The sequence below is a fragment of the Cucurbita pepo genome, chromosome 10 (assembly GCF_057944985.1).
Source record: "Cucurbita pepo subsp. pepo isolate OVF chromosome 10, ASM5794498v1, whole genome shotgun sequence".
NCBI lineage: Eukaryota > Viridiplantae > Streptophyta > Magnoliopsida > Cucurbitales > Cucurbitaceae > Cucurbita > Cucurbita pepo.
In genome coordinates this window covers 16,029,749-16,047,295 of record NC_141807.1, presented here as the reverse complement: position 1 = coordinate 16,047,295, position 17,547 = coordinate 16,029,749, and the positions used below count along the sequence as shown (strand labels likewise).

The 17,547-nt window shown below is 35.1% G+C and overlaps 3 non-coding genes across 3 annotated transcripts; all 3 read left to right on the top strand.

The window, feature by feature from the left end:
- The first annotated feature begins 597 nt into the window (after positions 1-597).
- On the top strand, positions 598-669 carry TRNAP-AGG (transfer RNA proline (anticodon AGG)). Its single transcript has one exon. It is a non-coding gene; the product is annotated as a tRNA-Pro (tRNA).
- A 14,075-nt stretch (positions 670-14,744) lies between these two features.
- TRNAC-GCA (transfer RNA cysteine (anticodon GCA)) lies at positions 14,745-14,816 on the top strand. The gene has a single exon. It is a non-coding gene; the product is annotated as a tRNA-Cys (tRNA).
- Positions 14,817-17,006: 2,190 nt separating this feature from the next.
- TRNAQ-UUG (transfer RNA glutamine (anticodon UUG)) lies at positions 17,007-17,078 on the top strand. Its single transcript has one exon. It is a non-coding gene; the product is annotated as a tRNA-Gln (tRNA).
- Positions 17,079-17,547: the final 469 nt, after the last annotated feature.

Here is a 17,547-nt window from a genome sequence, read left to right as displayed (position 1 = left end):
AAAAATTTGAAAACATAAGTTGTAGTTGAAAATTACATTAAACAATCCCCCTAAATCCAAGAACTCGTGTCCAATTAGTAAATCCTAAAGATAGTAGCTAACATAGAGTAATTGAAGCTCCACATGAAGTAATTTAAAGTTCTAGTTACTTAACTAAAGTTTATCTCGTCTTTAATGAAGCATGAGTTGCACTTGAGTTCATGAAATGTTTATAGACTCCAACTCTTAGTACTATTAATGCAATTATATTTCATATGAGTTTGTCATAAATCAAACTATGGTACATTCAATACAACTTCATTTACTTGTCATACGAAGAAAAATAGAAGAATTAAATCAAACAAACTGATGAACTGAGCCGAATAAATCCAACCCAACCCAAACTGATTAGTTTGATTCATTTGTTGGGTTGTAGTTTATTTGATAACACTTGCATATTAAAACAATTCAATATTACATGCCTTACTTACAAGTAAAATACTAGATCATCAACTTTTTGTTTTATAGTCCAACAACCGCTTAAAAAAATAGATTTCAAACTTGAGAGAAAAAAAAAAATATTGAGTAGGAGTTAAAAATGTTGCTTTTTTTTAGAAAGGGCATTTGGTCTAGTGGTATGATTCTCGCTTAGGGTGCGAGAGGTCCCGAGTTCAATTCTCGGAATGCCCCTGTGTTCATTTCTCAAAAGATGAGCCTCAGAGAAAACAATTCAACATGTCTCAAGGGCAGGCGAACAGCGTACACTGAAAACATGTACAATTGTCATTCTTTTGTCTTTTGAAACCCCAAAACTTCTCGGAATGCCCCTGTGTTCATTTCTCAAAAGATGAGCCTCAGAGAAAACAATTCAACATGTCTCAAGTTAGAGAATAGGGAATGAAACATATTCTTTCTAGGAACTTTTCATTATGTTATCCGCTGTCGTCAAATAGGTCATTTGAGGGGCCTAAGTGCAAAGCCCCATAGCCTATCCGTGGTCAGGAAGGCAGGCGAACAGCGTACACTGAAAACATGTACAATTGTCATTCTTTTGTCTTTTGAAACCCCAAAACTTCTTTTCTATCACACGTAGAATTGTCATTCTTTTGTCTTTTGAAACCCCAAAACTTCTTTTCTATCACACGTAGAATTGTCATTCTTTTGTCTTTTGAAACCCCAAAACTTCTTTTCTATCACACGTAGAATTGTCATTCTTTTGTCTTTTGAAACCCCAAAATATTCTTTCTAGGAACTTTTCATTATGTTATCCGCTGTCGTCAAATAGGTCATTTGAGGGGCCTAAGTGCAAAGCCCTATAGCCTATCCGTGGTCAGGAAGGCAGGCGAACAGCGTACACTGAAAACATGTAGAATTGTCATTCTTTTGTCTTTTGAAACCCCAAAACTTCTTTTCTATCACACGTAGAATTGTCATCCTTTTGTCTTTTGAAACCCCAAAACTTCTTTTCTATCACACGTAGAATTGTCATTCTTTTGACTTTTGAAACCCCAAAACTTCTTTTCTATCACACGTAGAATTGTCATTCTTTTGTCTTTTGAAACCTCTTACCTTATCAGTCATCAGGCAGGTTTTTGGTATCATATATCGAGATAATTATTATGAAAAAGCTATTCCACTAGTGTGACTTAGATACTCTTTCTTTGTGGTATCAGTCATGCTATTTGAATAGCCTGAAGTCATCATAGCCTCTCCACCAGTTCCGAAGACTTCTTCGGCATCAATGTGCTCTAATGAAAGAGATCAGACCCTTTCCTGAACAAGAATCGGGCACAAAACACCGAATGAGAAAGTCGAAAGCGAGCTCTTTTCGCGTATACGCAATCTTGAAACCCAATTAGCTCACGGACTGTCTCCTCAACCCTGGCGAGTATGAGTGCTTGGTAAGAGAGAATGTCGAATGAGAAAGACATTCGATTACGACAACATTCGCAACTACCAAAGTGCACTAAACCTAGTAGAGATCTTCGACATAACAATAATGGAACTTCAAGCCCATTTAATCAATCTGCTCTGTACCTTATTGTTGACCGAATCGGATGCACGCCAGGCCTAAATTCTCTCTCAGTCACCTGGAGACGAAAGGAAGATAAGATCCGAAGTTTACGAATCGAAGAGAAAGTGGATCTGAGTTCTACACGCTTTCATTTTCAAAAGCTTTGCTTGCCTACGGTACTTTATTCATGATGTGCAACAATACGGTCATCTCTCAGCCGTGTATAGAGAATTCCTTGATCATTTCCTTGGCGGATAACACAAATGAAATCGCTTCCCTGACCGCCCATCTTATGAGTCCATTCTTGTCTTGTTGGTTTGTTGTATTATTCTATACCTCTCTCGATTGATAGAAAGACGTTCGAGAGCTGGAAGGACCTATCGTGAGGGAACTTTCCTTTTCACGGTAGGCAAGGGTAAAGCGGGAGCTGCATATGTCCACGGTGATCAAGGCAGAGTGACTTCTTCTTTAAAAGAGGTTGGTTTTATCGAAACTGTTAGATCCGCTTTCATTAAAGAAAAAATAGGAGGTCTTGGTTTGGCCGATGTCGATTCGTATGGCAATGCGGACTCGACTCAGGATGAGGATTCCGCTTTTCATACTGCTGCTATGAGTCGAAAGAGCTGGTAAGCCATCTCGCTAAACGAAAGGAAAAAGCACGTACGGGTTGACCTTGTTACAAGGGGCGGGGGCCAGCCAAAGAAGGTCAGTCGGACTAGGTTAGGACCCTTAATCCGGTTCAGCTAGGTTCTTCCATGCGAGAATGTATGCGTATCGGTATCCTCTTTAGGACCGGTTGCTTCCTCTTTTTGTTTATACGTTCGGAGAAACCTGCTAGGCCCGCCTTTCTTACCAGGTGTGATTCAATCTTTCAGCTCAAACATTCCTATCGTCCAATGGAAAAGGTAGGAGTACGACTACCTTTTCCTTTTCTTGACCGAGCCAAGGGATCATTCAGTTTCTACCAAAAAGTTTGCTATCTATTAGTTGCCGTAATCGAATGTATTTCTCATTTCATGATAGCTCCTCCAAGAGCTTCCTGGTCCGTAGTAGACGAAACCTTGGACTTCTATCGAACTTATAGCATTGCCTGGTGAGCTCACCGTTTAGGGTTGGCCTTATAGGAGATTGAGCAGCCTTTCTTTCCCTACCTGGTATGCTTTTCCGATTATCGAGCAACTAGCCAACTAGCCAAAGAGAGAGGGAGAGGGATCATGTCAATCAATTTGTATGTGCATTTTGTCTGTCCTATACTTGCCTGCTTAGCTTTCTTAGCCAACAACTCCGATTTTTCCCAAACCAAGAGGTCCTGCTTATCCATACCCAACAGTCACACTTTCAGCTGAAAGACTGATGTTTTTTCATAAAGTCGGTTCATAGATCAAGAAAGAATGAAGCTGCTTACAGGGACGATTACGCGATTACGCGATCAAGAAAGAATTTTCTACATAGGTCATCTGTGGTCACAATTCTTATAAGGAAGATGCTCCCAAATAATCGGTGAACAATAGCCTTTAAAGAAGTTTCAGAGAGCAAGAAGAGACAGAACAGAGAATAGGAGTGAGTCGTGCAAGGAAGAAGAAACTAGTAGGTTTAATTTGGGTTCGTTTGAACTAAAAAACGAACAAAAAATTTTCAAACGAACCCAAATTTAAGACTCACTAGCCCAAAGTCTATATGTGGTAAAAAAAAACCTTCCGTGGCCCAACCCTTATTCGCAGTCCGCATCCAACCATTTCCTTTTCAACCTACACGTATGCTCTAGGCCAAACTCACGTAACTAGTCAGAAGATGCGACCCACAACTGAACGGAAGACAAGTGTCACAATCGCACTCTTGCAGTAGTGAGACAATGATTATGTGACATTTGTTCTAATCCAATGAACAAGTCAACCATGCAAAATTTAGACTGAAAGAACAATAGTAGTGTATGCTCGAATCACGTTTAGAAGAAATATTTTAGAAAGCGTGAGCGAGGAAATACGTTAAAAACAATTTCAAATAAAGCTATGTTATAAGCTAAAAGTGAAGAAACAACAACTGGTCACGTTCTCCTATAGTACATTTTGGGACATTTTAGTCCTGATGGGTGTAGATATGATTTTGAGGACTAATCATACACCCCGTATTGGCACAACAATAATAGTAAAGGTCTATCTAAGATGAAAGCAAGTAAAAGGGATTTGGAATGATCATGCCACCCTGAACCACAAATCGTTTACTTGAATAGCTGAGACATCTAACATGCAGCCACAGGCAACACGTCTTGGCCAATCATGACTGCGACATATGCCTTTACACAATTTGTCAATATCTCTATCAATCGGCTCTTCATAAACTCAATGTTGTAGGATGAGGCTGACTTTAGGTCTCGCGACGCGCTTCTAGCTGATCTCAGTATTGAGGAGTCTTTTCCAACCTACTAGGAGCTGTTGAAAATCACTTCTCGGTTTGTTAACTCTTCAAGTCTTCTCTGTTGGTGTCTTTCCTACTTTCTTCTCTTGAAACAATTTCTTCTTTGCATGACGTCATACCACCTACTTTTACTTGATGTTTTCTTGGTCGGAATAATAACGTTTCAAGTTACTGACGTGGACAACAGGGTTAGTCTGTATCCATAGGAGCAATTGGATCTTATATGATGTCTTCCTAATCTTGTGGACAACTTCGACTAGTCCATAGAATTTTCGCACCAGTCTTTGGTTCTTGTTGCTTTGAACTCAAAGTTGATCTGACCTTAACTTATCATAACTCTCTATTTTCTTTGAAATTATCGTGGTCAACCCTTCTCTTCATCCGTCTGGATCGTATTTCTGCGTGAACATGTGTTGCTTTAGTGGTTTGTTTTTGTCTCCCTTCTTCAGTAGAGATGTTGGCTTGGTGTCTTTGCCAAGCATTTGAGTGATCACTGACAAGAGCCTTTGCAGGTCAAATAAACTCGACTGTGAACATGCCATTTTGCTATTTGTAGAATTCAACTAGCTCAGGCTGAGCCGCATGACATCTATTTGTGGTAGGCGACATAAAACTAATCTTGTGATTTATCTCTCTTGGTGGGGTTAAACCCAATATCTGACCCTCTTGTTTTGGGTCTTGGTGTTCATGTAATGGCAATAAAGTTTTTGTTGAGGTTGGCACACTTGAGCTCCCCCTTTTCAGATACAACAATGGCAGCAAGTGTAGATTCATCATGGCTAAGATTCTTTCTCAACTATACTATCGTCATCATTTTCACCCCTCTTAGTTGATGGATGTTTGTTTGAATGATCGTTGGGTTAGACTCTGTTACTACTAGGCATTTTGCTAGGGGCATGTAAATGACTTTGTACTCTAGCAGGATGTCAATCCCGGACTATTTGGGCTCTAGAATGTTGAATATGAAGGCTAACTATTTATAGTAAAAATATGATAGAGATATATATCCTAAATAATTATATATAGTAGGCGGTTACATATAGTGAAGCTATATATAATAAACTGAAATCATAGGTATACCCATTAGTCAGTGCTTCGTAAATGTACATTTCTCTTTCTCCATATCCTCTCTTTGCATACCTGAAGTCATTAATACAAAATCATTAGTCAATATTTCTTCTTACATTTTCTCTATCATGTTTTTGTGTTCATTTAGATCAAGTGTGTGCATTGTTGTGTGATTCTAATAACTGGTATCAGAGCGAGGAGAGATTCACCACGATCTGTGAAGATGGAAAGTTCAAATACTGGAATTGAAAAGTTTGATGGATTCGATATCATTTTCTAGAAGATGCAGATTGAAGACTATGTATACGAGAAAGATATTCAGGAACCCATTTTGGGGTGAAGCTAGATACCATGACAATGGAGGAGTGGGAGCTCAAGGATTGTCACGCCGTAGGGTTAATCTGGTTGACGCTGCCAAGGAACCAAAGAAAGTGCGATTGGAAATGATCCATACAGATGTTTGGGGACCATCTCTAGTTTCTTCATTTCTAGTACCAAAATTTCATGGATTAGATGTCTCGCACTGTGCAACGACAGCTCTCTGTTTTCCTAAGGCTAGTCAGATATCTCATGACCACTCTTTTCCTCCTCACCATATCTAGACACTACAACGTTGATCCACTATTGTCTTATATAGTTAACGTTCACTCTTTAACGTCCAAGGACATTTTATAACTACCACGAAAATCAAAACATACAATAAATTCATACAAGTTTTACAACATATCGTATAAAACAAAATAAGGTTAGACTGCATACTTGGTCGCGGAGAAACGTGTCATTGAGCTGAGTCATAGAGATATACGACTCTTTATCCTAAGAAAAAATCTATATAATTTAAAATCTAGCTGCTCTGATACCAATCTGTCACAACCCAAATTTCAAAGGTTCAAAACTCAAATAGAAACTAAAATTGAGAGTGAAAACAAATAAAAATAAAAGTAAATTAATATAAAATAAGAAAATGTTGTAAAATTAAAATGAGATTGAGAAAACAACACAACATTAAATATAAAATAAAATAAAATTATAAGACAGTATTGTTCAAATTTATCCAAACAAAAAAAAAAATATTTGGGATACAATTACAAAAAAAAAAAAAAAAACAAAAAAATTCAAACACAGACAAACCAATCCAAATTTATCCAGACAACGTTTGAAGGCTCCCTCATCTCAATGGTAAGTTCTATTACAAACCAATCCAAAATAATCACACCTGTCACCGCATCTCCTGACTTTAAACTGCTAGTCTAAACATGGTTTCGTCACCAAAACTTTAGAGATAAATCTATCTTTACAAAAATATTTTTCTCTTAATTTATAATTAGTCATAAAAAGAAATAATTAGGTACAAATTTGGTCTAGAATTCAAAACTTTCAAATTTTACTGTTCCTTAACCAGATTCAAATCGAGATTCTTTTAACTCCTAGTACCTTAAATAAAGTTGGTATCCTCTAATAAAACAGGAATTTCTCTTAAGATCGTTAAATTCTTATAGACTCCAGGCTCAATATCATTAATACAATTATGTTTTATCTTGAACAGGCCAAACATGAAACTAAAGTGCGTTCAATTTAACTCCATTTTATTGCCATCTTGAATGATGTGTAGGGTATATTCTTGATTCACCTTAAAGTTCTTGTGACATGACAGTTCATATTAGTTAAGCTTTTTGCAAAATCACAAGTTAAAAGACAACAACGATGAACCTAGGTTTATTAGTCAATTCAAAGACAATTTCTTTCTCCATCTTATCGATAATAATAGTTCAACTAAATCCATATTATGCAAAAAAGCAAGTTTACGACTCATAAAAATAACTACCTAAATTATGTCCTAAAAAATTGAAAACATAAGTTGTAGTTGATAATTACACAAAAAATTCCCTAAATCCATGAATTCATGTCCAATTAGTTAATCGTAAAGATTGTAACTAGCATATAGTAATTGAAGCTCCACATGAAGTAATTTAAAGTTCCCCTTACCTAACTAAAGTTCATCTCATCTTTAATGAAGCACGAATTGCACTGAAGTTCATGAAATGCTTATAGACTCCAACTCTGAGTACTATTAATGCAATTATGTTTCATATGAGTTTGTCATAAATGAAACTAAGGTGCATTCAATACAACTTTATTTTCTTGTCATACGAGACAAAATAGAAAAATTAAATCAAACAAACTGATGAACTGAACCGAACCGAATCAATCCAACCAAAATTGATTAGTTTGTTTTTTTTGTTGGTTTGTTGGTTTATTTGATAACCCTAGTATATTATAACAATTCAACCTTTTGTTTTATAGCCCTCCAACTACTAAGAGAAAAATATATTTTTGTAGAAGCTAAAAATTTTAGGTGTTTAAGAAAAGACATTTGGTTTAGTGGTATGATTCTCACTTGGGGTGCAAGAGGTTTTTAAGTTCAATTCTTGAAATGCCCCTATCTCATAATCTTTTCTTATCTAAGGATTTCATATTCGAAATCAACCTAACTTCATATTCGACATTTTATACTTACCATCATGCTCTTAATACTCATAGTCTTTCTTAACATCCCATCCCAAGGCTTTATTCTCCGAGACAAATTCTACATCCGAGGACTTCACGTGTTTCCTGCAATACGACAAAATATGACCTTAATACCTAGGCCTAAGGCTTCATACATATGTTTCAAGTGGTATAACAAGGGCATTTGGTCTAGTGGTATGAAAGTTCGATTCTCTCCCCTTCAAGAGATTGTAGTATGAAAGACATTTACAAAGTAAATAAACACATGAAAATAACACAAGTGACACATATGTAAACTATGTTATTAATATTTTATTTATATTACATCTTTCCTTATTTATGAAATAATGAGCATAGATATTTTTCATTTTCACAATTACTGATGACGGGAGGTTTAGGATTTTTTAATGTAAGAATCATGGGGATGTAGCTCAGATAGTAGAGCGCTCGCTTCCGATGTGGAATGTACGGAGATTGATACCTTGCATCTCCAAATGAATCGATCACTAAACTTATGAAATAATGAGTGGAGATGTTTTTTCATTATCACTAAATATATTATTCCATCTTTCCTTATTTATTAAATAATGAGCGTAGATATTTTTTCATTTTTACAATTATTGATGACGGGAGGTTTAGGGTTTTCTGATGTAAGAATCGTGGGGATGTAGTTCAGATAGTAGAGCGCTCACTTCTGATGTGGAAAGTACGGGGTTGATACCTTGCATCTCCAAATGAATCGATCACTAAATATATTATTTCTTTTCAATTTTTCTTATTTACGACATAATGAGCAAGGATAGTTTTTCATGTCACTATTATTGATGACGAGACGTTTAGGATTTTGTGACATAACAATCGTGGGGATGTAGCTTAAATGGTAGACCGCTTGCTTTGCATGCGAGAGGTACAGGGATAGATACCACGCATCTCCAAAATAAAACTATCTATTATTAAATATATTATTGAAAATTATTTCTTTTCAATTTTTCCTTATTCATGACAGGTTGAAGTAGCGATATTCTTCATTTTCACTATTATTGATGATGGAAAATTTAGGGTTTTGTGATGCAAGAATTGTGGGGATGTAGCTTCGCTTAGCATGCGAGAGGTATGGCTTAGCATACGAGAGGTACGAGGATCGATACCTCGCATCTTCAAAAGAAACTATTTATTATTAATATTTTATTTCTATTCAATATTTCCTTTTTTATGACATACTTGATGGTGTTAATATAATACATGCGGAAGCAATTTGGATCTTAGGCACTTTTAGAACATCAATTATAGTAAATAACTACCATGTTCATAAGTATTAAAACTTAATGAGTTTAGATACTAACCTTTTGTAGTTCAAACTCCTTTTTCCTCACGAACCGGTTTTGAACCACCACTAGTGTCTTCTCCACTATCCTCCGGCTTTAGAACGGGATTGTGGAATCCAGTGAGTGACTAAACTTGGGTCCACTAGATGGAATCCAGTGTTTCTTTTGTAGTTCAAACTCCTTTTTCCTCACGAACCGGTTTTGAACCACCACTAGTGTCTTCTCCACTATCCTCCGGCTTTATAACGGGATTGTGGAATCCAGTGAGTGACTAAACTTGGGTCCACTAGATGGAATCCAGTGTTTGTGAGAGGTTTTTCTCAAGGTTTTTCACCAAGAAGAAGACCTTCCATGTACCATGATCACTCTATTTAAAGAGTCATGTTTGCATGTTCATGCAAATTTGAGATCACCAAATTTTGACACTCAGAATTCCACTCAAATGTTTGGGATTATGTGGCAAGCATGCATGTTTGAGTTAACCAAATTTTGACACTCAAAATTCCACTCAAACTTGTGGGGTTTATTTGGCAAGCATGCAAGTTTGGTTAAACCAAATTTTGACACCTCAAAATTCCACTAACATGTATTTTTCCATTAAATGAAGTCAACATTTTGACTTTCTTCATTTTAATTGAACAATTAATTTGAATAATGAATTTGAAATTAGAGTAACATTAAATGATTAATTAAACTATTTAATTAATATTTAATATTAATTCAAATGTTAATCCCAATCAATTTCGACACATAATTGATTAAGATATTTAAATTTATTTACATATCGCAGATTCTCTTCTTTTGTTTAATTCGTAAATAAAACAAAAATGCGGTTAAATATATCGTATATATGTAGCACATATTCCCTAATTTGAATTCGAACACTTCGAACTCACTCGTCACACTGTTCTATGGTTTAGTCCGATATGAGCTAGTAAAGGGACCTAATGGACCTATAGATCATGGCCTCCAACGATCCAAGATTAACCGGCTAAACTCATCAACCTTGTAACCAACATTCGTTAACTACTAGGACACTCCACTATAGCCTAGTAGTTGCACTCCCCTCACTATAGATATATTTCTGTCCATTTGATATAACCATGATTAGTAAGTCGATCCTTCACAGGGTGTTCGTAACTAGAGATGGGTCAATTTACCGTTTTACCTCTAAAGTTACTTCTTGTTCCTTATGTCTCACTGATCCTCTAATGAACAATTGGTTTGTGGTCCAACCAGTAAACCGAATCCCTCTCAGGACAATGAGAGGGTGGGGCCCCTTGTTCAAGACCTGGAGTCAGTACTTAAGGGAACTACCTTTCTTCTATCCCTAAAAGTGGGTAGGAGTGAATTCCATCTTGCACCCCACGTTTCCAGCCATTCACCAAGTCTTACCCCTAAAATGGGAGGCCTATTGAGTCGGCGAACTAGAGCCACTTTCACCCGTGCAAATCTAAGGATAATTCCGAATAAACAGGAGTTCATGGTTAGCTCAGGATTAAAACCGAGTTACCTAGGTTATCGAATGAAAAGAAAATCAGTCTCAAGAGTAAACGACATTATAAAGTGAGAGTGGTTTTCTTCATGGTCCGATCTTATGCAATACTCATTGCATAGGACGCCCCCACTCACATGTCTTCACATGTACAATTTAGTGATCACATTGTTTATATCATATACAAAAGTGGGCCGCATCCATTGTGTCCCCAGAATAAGGTACTCAGTCTTATCCTTATACTATAGATCATTTTGACTATATACTTGAACTTGATCCACTCTTATGTCTCTACATATAGTTCAAGTAATCATACTATAGCCAGAGTGTTCTTAATTTATTGGATTTAGATTAATGATCGTAAAGTTCACTTTATTCAATAACAATTTTTACTGAATAAACAACAATAATAACTTTATTGAAAATAGAATATGTTTTTGTTTACAAACTATGAGTTTTAGGACATAAAACCCAACATTTGCATCGTCCATGAGATGCATTGCGGCTAACGTAACTCTCAGGTCGTATGAGAAAGTTCCTGTAGCGCTAAACTCTCATGTCGTATGATAGAGTTCTTAGAGCTACCGCGACATTTCGAGGTGTTCGATCGTGTGACTTTTTCTTCAAAAGAGTCAACATCAAACATCAGGTCTTTAATTGGCAACCCATCAAGGGGAGCGTCGATTGCATCGATTCCATCAACAGTCTTCCCATGAGTTTATGGTGCATGACCCATTTTTTATATCATCCACCTTCGAGCGCTACCGTCCATGAGATGCATTGTGGCCAACGTAACTCTTAGGTCCTATGAGCAAGTTCCTGTAACCTTCAAGTATTGTTCTACGTCAAAAATAAAGTTTTTTAATTCCTTAGCATCCCGGTTCCCATTTAAGGGTTTGTGTTTTTGGATTTTCAGTTTGTTAAGCCCAACATGAGCTTGGCTTGGGGTGTGGTTCTCTACGACCCTCCTTGTCAAACTCACTCTGGTGCTCATCTCAGTCATCTCAGCCATGATGGCGTTCAACAAAAGAGACCTTGAAAATGACCGGATTATCACATTAACCATTTGAATGACCTCAACCTCACTTGTTGAAATTGAACCAAATATCTATGACATAACACTATTAAAAGTTCAAAGTTCATAAAAGTCTTTTTAATCTAGAATATTATTGAACTTGACCATTATAGTGCCTCTCAAACGAAGTTCATAAAAGTCTTTTAAATTTAAGATAGTATTGAACTCATCCATTATAGTGCTTCTCAAACCTAGGTAAATTTTAAATATAATTGGTGACAAAAGATGAAACTATAAAATAAAAGAAATAAGAAAATAAAATTTCATTGTTGAGAATCAAACTCGCGTCTCCTCAATGAAAGCCAGATCTTCTGTGTAATGTCTAACTCTTCGACACGTTTTTTTATGTGTGTGATAGAGTTCTCAGAGCTACCGCCACGTTTCATGTTGTTCGATCCTGTGGCTCTTTCTTCAAAAGAGTCAACATCAAACATTAGGTCTTTGATTCGAAACCTATCTAGGGGAGCGCCAATTTCTTCAATTCCATCAATGGTCTTCCCACGATTTTTTGGTGCATGACCAGTTTTTTATACAATTCACCTTCAAGCGCCACCATAGTTTTGCATCGTCCATGAGATGCATCGTGGACCAATGTAACTCTCAGGTCTGCTGAGCAAGTTCCTGTAGTCTTGAAGTATAATATCCAAACATATTAACGTATTTGATATTTTAAATATTAAAATAATTGATGTGTATCATAAACATTAAATAAAAATATATATTTGAAATTTGAATGAGATTCATATTAATTAAACATGTATTATGATATTCTACGATATTTTAATATTATTTAAATAAGATATTATATCTTAATGTATTAGGTATTCAAATATATAATTTGACAAAAATTATCACAAGTTCACTGTAAATAGAATCCTAGGGTTAAGTAAAAAAGCATTGAACACTACATTTTAGGTGATATTTTGCAGAGGAAGCTGATAAAGTTTTGAAAGAGCATGTGGTCATGTCTGACATTTTAGGTTAACAACATGGTGAAAAGAAATGAGAAATTCTGATACTGATAATTAACTACAAACCTTTGAATAAGGTTTTAGAATAAATAAGATATCCAATCCAAAACAAAAATTATTTGATAAAAAGAATTTAGAGTCAAATGTTTTTATAAAATTCAACATGAAATTGGGATTTTGAAAAATTCTAATTTTCTAAAAGGACAAATATAAAATAGCATTTATGTCCAATTTAGAAAATATGAGAGGAATGTCATGCCATTTAGGCTAAAAAACGCTCCATCCGAATTTCAGAAGATTATGAATGATATTTTCAATCATTTCAAACAATTTCGATGTTTATATTGATATCTTCTAAAACCATTAAGGTCAACATTTTAAACATCTACATTCATTCATTAATGTAATCAAAAGAAAACAGCTAGTTGTGTCCATACCCAAAATCAAATAATATCAAACTCAGATCCGTTTTCTTGGATTTTAAATTTATTTGAGCCTTATTAAAACTCATCCAATGGTCTTTGTCTCAAACTTTGGTGATGACGTATCCTAGAAAAGCAAACTTCTAAAAAGATTTAGGTTCTCTCAATTACGTGTCTTATATCCTTCAAGATATTAGGCAGATTTACAAATGTCTTGATGAGTGTCTTCAAAATAATACAAAGTCTTGATTTGTAAGGGATATCTCTACAACCCAAAAAAATCAAATCGTTAGTCAAATAAACTCTCTACTTAAGTCTTATTGACCCAAGGGCAAATCTCATAATGAAACGTAACGCATCCAGTCTTATTGACCCAAGGGCAGATCTCATAATGAAACGTGACGCATCAAATATCAGATATGGAGGTATCTAAAATTGTGAAAGAGGACAGAGAATCAATAATCATATTTCATTCAAAAGCCTCTAATAATACCATATAAATTACAAAATAGTAAAAAAAAAAAAATAATAATAATACTATTTCAATTGTACTCTGGGTACAAAAATTTTAAAGAAAATTTAATTAACAAAACTATTCTAATTTTAAAGAAAATTTAATCAACAAAACTATTAAAATCTATTCAACAGTCCAATTTAGTTTTATAAAAAGAAGGGAATAATCTTGTTTCAAACAAAAAAAATAATTTTGCTAGATAGAAGTAAGTTTTGTTGTGGTTTGATTTTAAAATTCTACCTATAAAAAAAGTTGAAAACACCTTGGAGATTACCTATGGGAGAGTTTCTAACAAAGTCTCTCTTCTCTTCTGTCTTCTCAAATGGATACTAATCCAACCAATCGTTTGCATGCACTCAAAAGTTCAATTACCTATAAAAGAAGTTGAAAACACCTTGTGAAAGTCTGTAAGGATACTACGACCTCTAGCTTTGCAAAATCCAGCGTTGTTGGCGCTTATCAAAATCGCTGCCACAATAAAGTTTAACAAGTGGTTCTATGGTGTAGTGGTTAGCACTTTCGACTTTGAATCTAACAACCTGTGTTTAATTCCCGATAGGTAATCCACCAATTTATACAAAATTGGTTCATAGCCGATTCGGTAGGGTCACTTTTGGACCGATAATCCGTAGAAGGGGTCAATAAGGTTGAGATCATACAAAATTGGTCCATAGCTCAATGTTAGAGCATTTAATTGAAGATCAAGAGGTCACCAATTCGAACCTAGTTGGGCCCTTCTATCTTGGATAGAAATTTGTTACACTTTTTCGACTGACGCTATGTCTAAGGGGTCACTAAGGTTAAAATCCTACAAAATGGATCCATGGATCAGTGGTAGAGAATTTGACCGGTCACCCATTTGAACTTGGTTGGGCCCTTTTATTTTGGACAGACACTTTTTACACTTTTGGACTTACAGTCTGTAGAAGGGGTCACTAAGGTTGAAATCATGCAAAATGGGTCCATAGCTCAGTGGTAGAGCATTTGACTGCAGATCAAAAGGTCATCCGTTTGAATCTGGTTGGGCCCTTTTATTTTGGACAGATACTTTGTTCGATTTACTCCCGACCACCGAGTGTCTAAAGGAAAAGAAATAAGAATAATTACCGATTCCAAACCTTATTCCAAAGTCCTCCACCACATAGAACAATGTACTTAGAACCTAAGTGCCACTATTCTCGGACAAGAACCAAGAAATCATTAAGAAAAGAGTGTGGTATCCAAGCACCCTCTAAGCACCCTCTTTTAACTTGCAATCGGTGCTTCGAGAACCCACCGAAAATGGGTCATGACTCCCTTTTTGTTTTCACTTACCGCTCCTAAATCTATAAAATGTCTCCTATTTTTATTCATTTTCTCTTTTCTTAAGTATCAAAATCTTAAATAAAATGGAAGAGCTCTCTAGAATATTCTTCTTTGCAAATAATTTCACATAATTTAACATTTTAAAAATCGGTAAATTAAAAAAATCCTACATTGATATATTCGTAATTTCATGTAGTCTTCCTAAGTTTGCCGGCGACATTATTTGTTGTCGAGCTTGATAATGTGAGTTTGTAACCCATCCGTTAGGGTTCTTGGAATTATTCTCTAGATTATCCCTTCCATCTTGGGAGTTGGGCCATGGGTCTTGGGTGAAGGAACCGTTGGTTTACGGCCCCTAAAAGTTAAGTTGAGGCTAGTTTCACATAGTATCATTGTCTTTGAGATAACAATTCTTTTCTATTTTATCTAAATTTTTTAAATATGGATTCATTTCCAAATGCATGCTAACACCCTTATTGTTGAATAAATGACATGAAACTAGTTTCACATAGTAACGTTGCCTTTTGCTCCTATTGGTGGAAGGATAATAGGTCGATTGTACCTATAGAGTAGTTTTAAGCGTGACAACCAGACTAATTTTTTTTTAGTTAAAAATTAGAATTATAACAATTTACCTAAAACCAATGTAGAAAAATGAAAACATATGAATGGTAAACTCAAACATTTCAAAGAAATAAATAAATAAGTTTTGATGGTACCAATGGGACCAGAAAACAATAAACCAAATTTATTTCAAACATAGAAAACTTTGACATCTTGTAAAGCAAATAAACCAAAGGGCTAATATAGTAGAGAAATAAAAAAATGTTAACACTCATATGTGCTGTGCCATAAGTGACTTAATGGATGTTGATTTTGACCAATTCCTATTATTTTTTTTTTCTATATTTTGAAACTATTTTAAACACTTTTCTCTTGTACTCTTTATAATTTTACCTTTTAAGGTTGTAAATATTTGTGCACGGGTGACTATTATGATTATCAATCAACTGAGTTAAGTGAAAATAAATTTTGAAGATGAAATTAAAGTATTAATTTTGATGTCATCTTTACCTGAGTTTTGGGATAGTGTTATTAATGAGATTCAATCTAATGCCATTAGTAATTCACAATGATAATATTCAAAATACTTGACAAAAAAGAATGGTCAACATAAGATATCTGAAACAAATAAATATTTTGTCCTCTAATATATCAAATAATTCATTTGAAATTCCTTAATAATAAACCTGAAGTCTTAAATCTTTTATAGAGAAAAGTTCCTTAAATAGAAGTCTTATTAGATACTTCTAAGCATTTAGAGATTAACTAGACATAAAGCTAAACATTCTAAAAAAGAATTAGGGGTTAAACTTTCAAGTTAACGTAATTTAAGAAACTTATGATTTTTATATTATCAAGAGTTTAATTGAGCTAGGTCAATTCAATCTAGTGGACCCAAGAATTGAACCGAACCAAACCAACTAGTTAGTAACATGATTTAGTAGAAGCATTTTCACGCAAAGTAGAAGCAATAATGGAGGGTTTGAAATAATATAGTTTTCACCCCTTGTTTCTCGAGTGAATATTGAAATAATATGGTTTTCCTGTTAAGTTTTGCACGGAAGAAAGAAAGACGGGGATGTAAAGTATTATTTCAATTTGTTTGTAATATACAACAATATATAAATTAACTATAAGAAATATATAAAATTACATGTTCTTCAAGAGCTTCAATCAACACTGGAGGGTTACTTTTGCAACCACTCTAAAGGTGCTCAAGATCACAACGAGTTAAATAAAACAGCTCTAGAACTTTGAATCCAATAACTTGAGTTTGACTCGTGATAGAATCTCTTTTCTTGAGGAATCTGCATAAAATAGGAAAACCATTCCAAAATCAATTTTTACAAGGGGTTCTATGGTGTAGTGGTTAGCACTTTGGACTTTGAATCCAACGACCTGGGTTCAACTCCCGGTAGGACCTTTTTAAGAAATGACCTTGATGCGAAAACACAGACAACACAAGACATTTTAAAACAAAAGGGTGTTACCTAGCATTCGAAAACACAAATTTTCTTGAGGCATAAGGCGTAACATTCTCGAGTTATTTCGAACTTGCTCCGCTATCATTTGAACCCATAATAACTAGCAACTTGTTAAGCATGATGTTTGCATTAACCTAGGTGTTTTCTTGGATTCTTGGTGATCCTAGGTTTATGCATAACGTCTTGGGTCAAGCTTGGAACTTATAAGATCTTAGGAATAGCCCAACATGATATTATGCACTAAGTATCTTATCACTTTAGTTATCCTGGGAGGTAAAGTCATATGGATCGTGATGAACATTTTCTCCCATATCTTGGTTTCGCTAACTAAAGTTTTCCAATAACTCCCAAACTTGATTACCTTATATAACCTCTCGGGATAAGGCGTCTTGGGTCAAGCTTGGAACT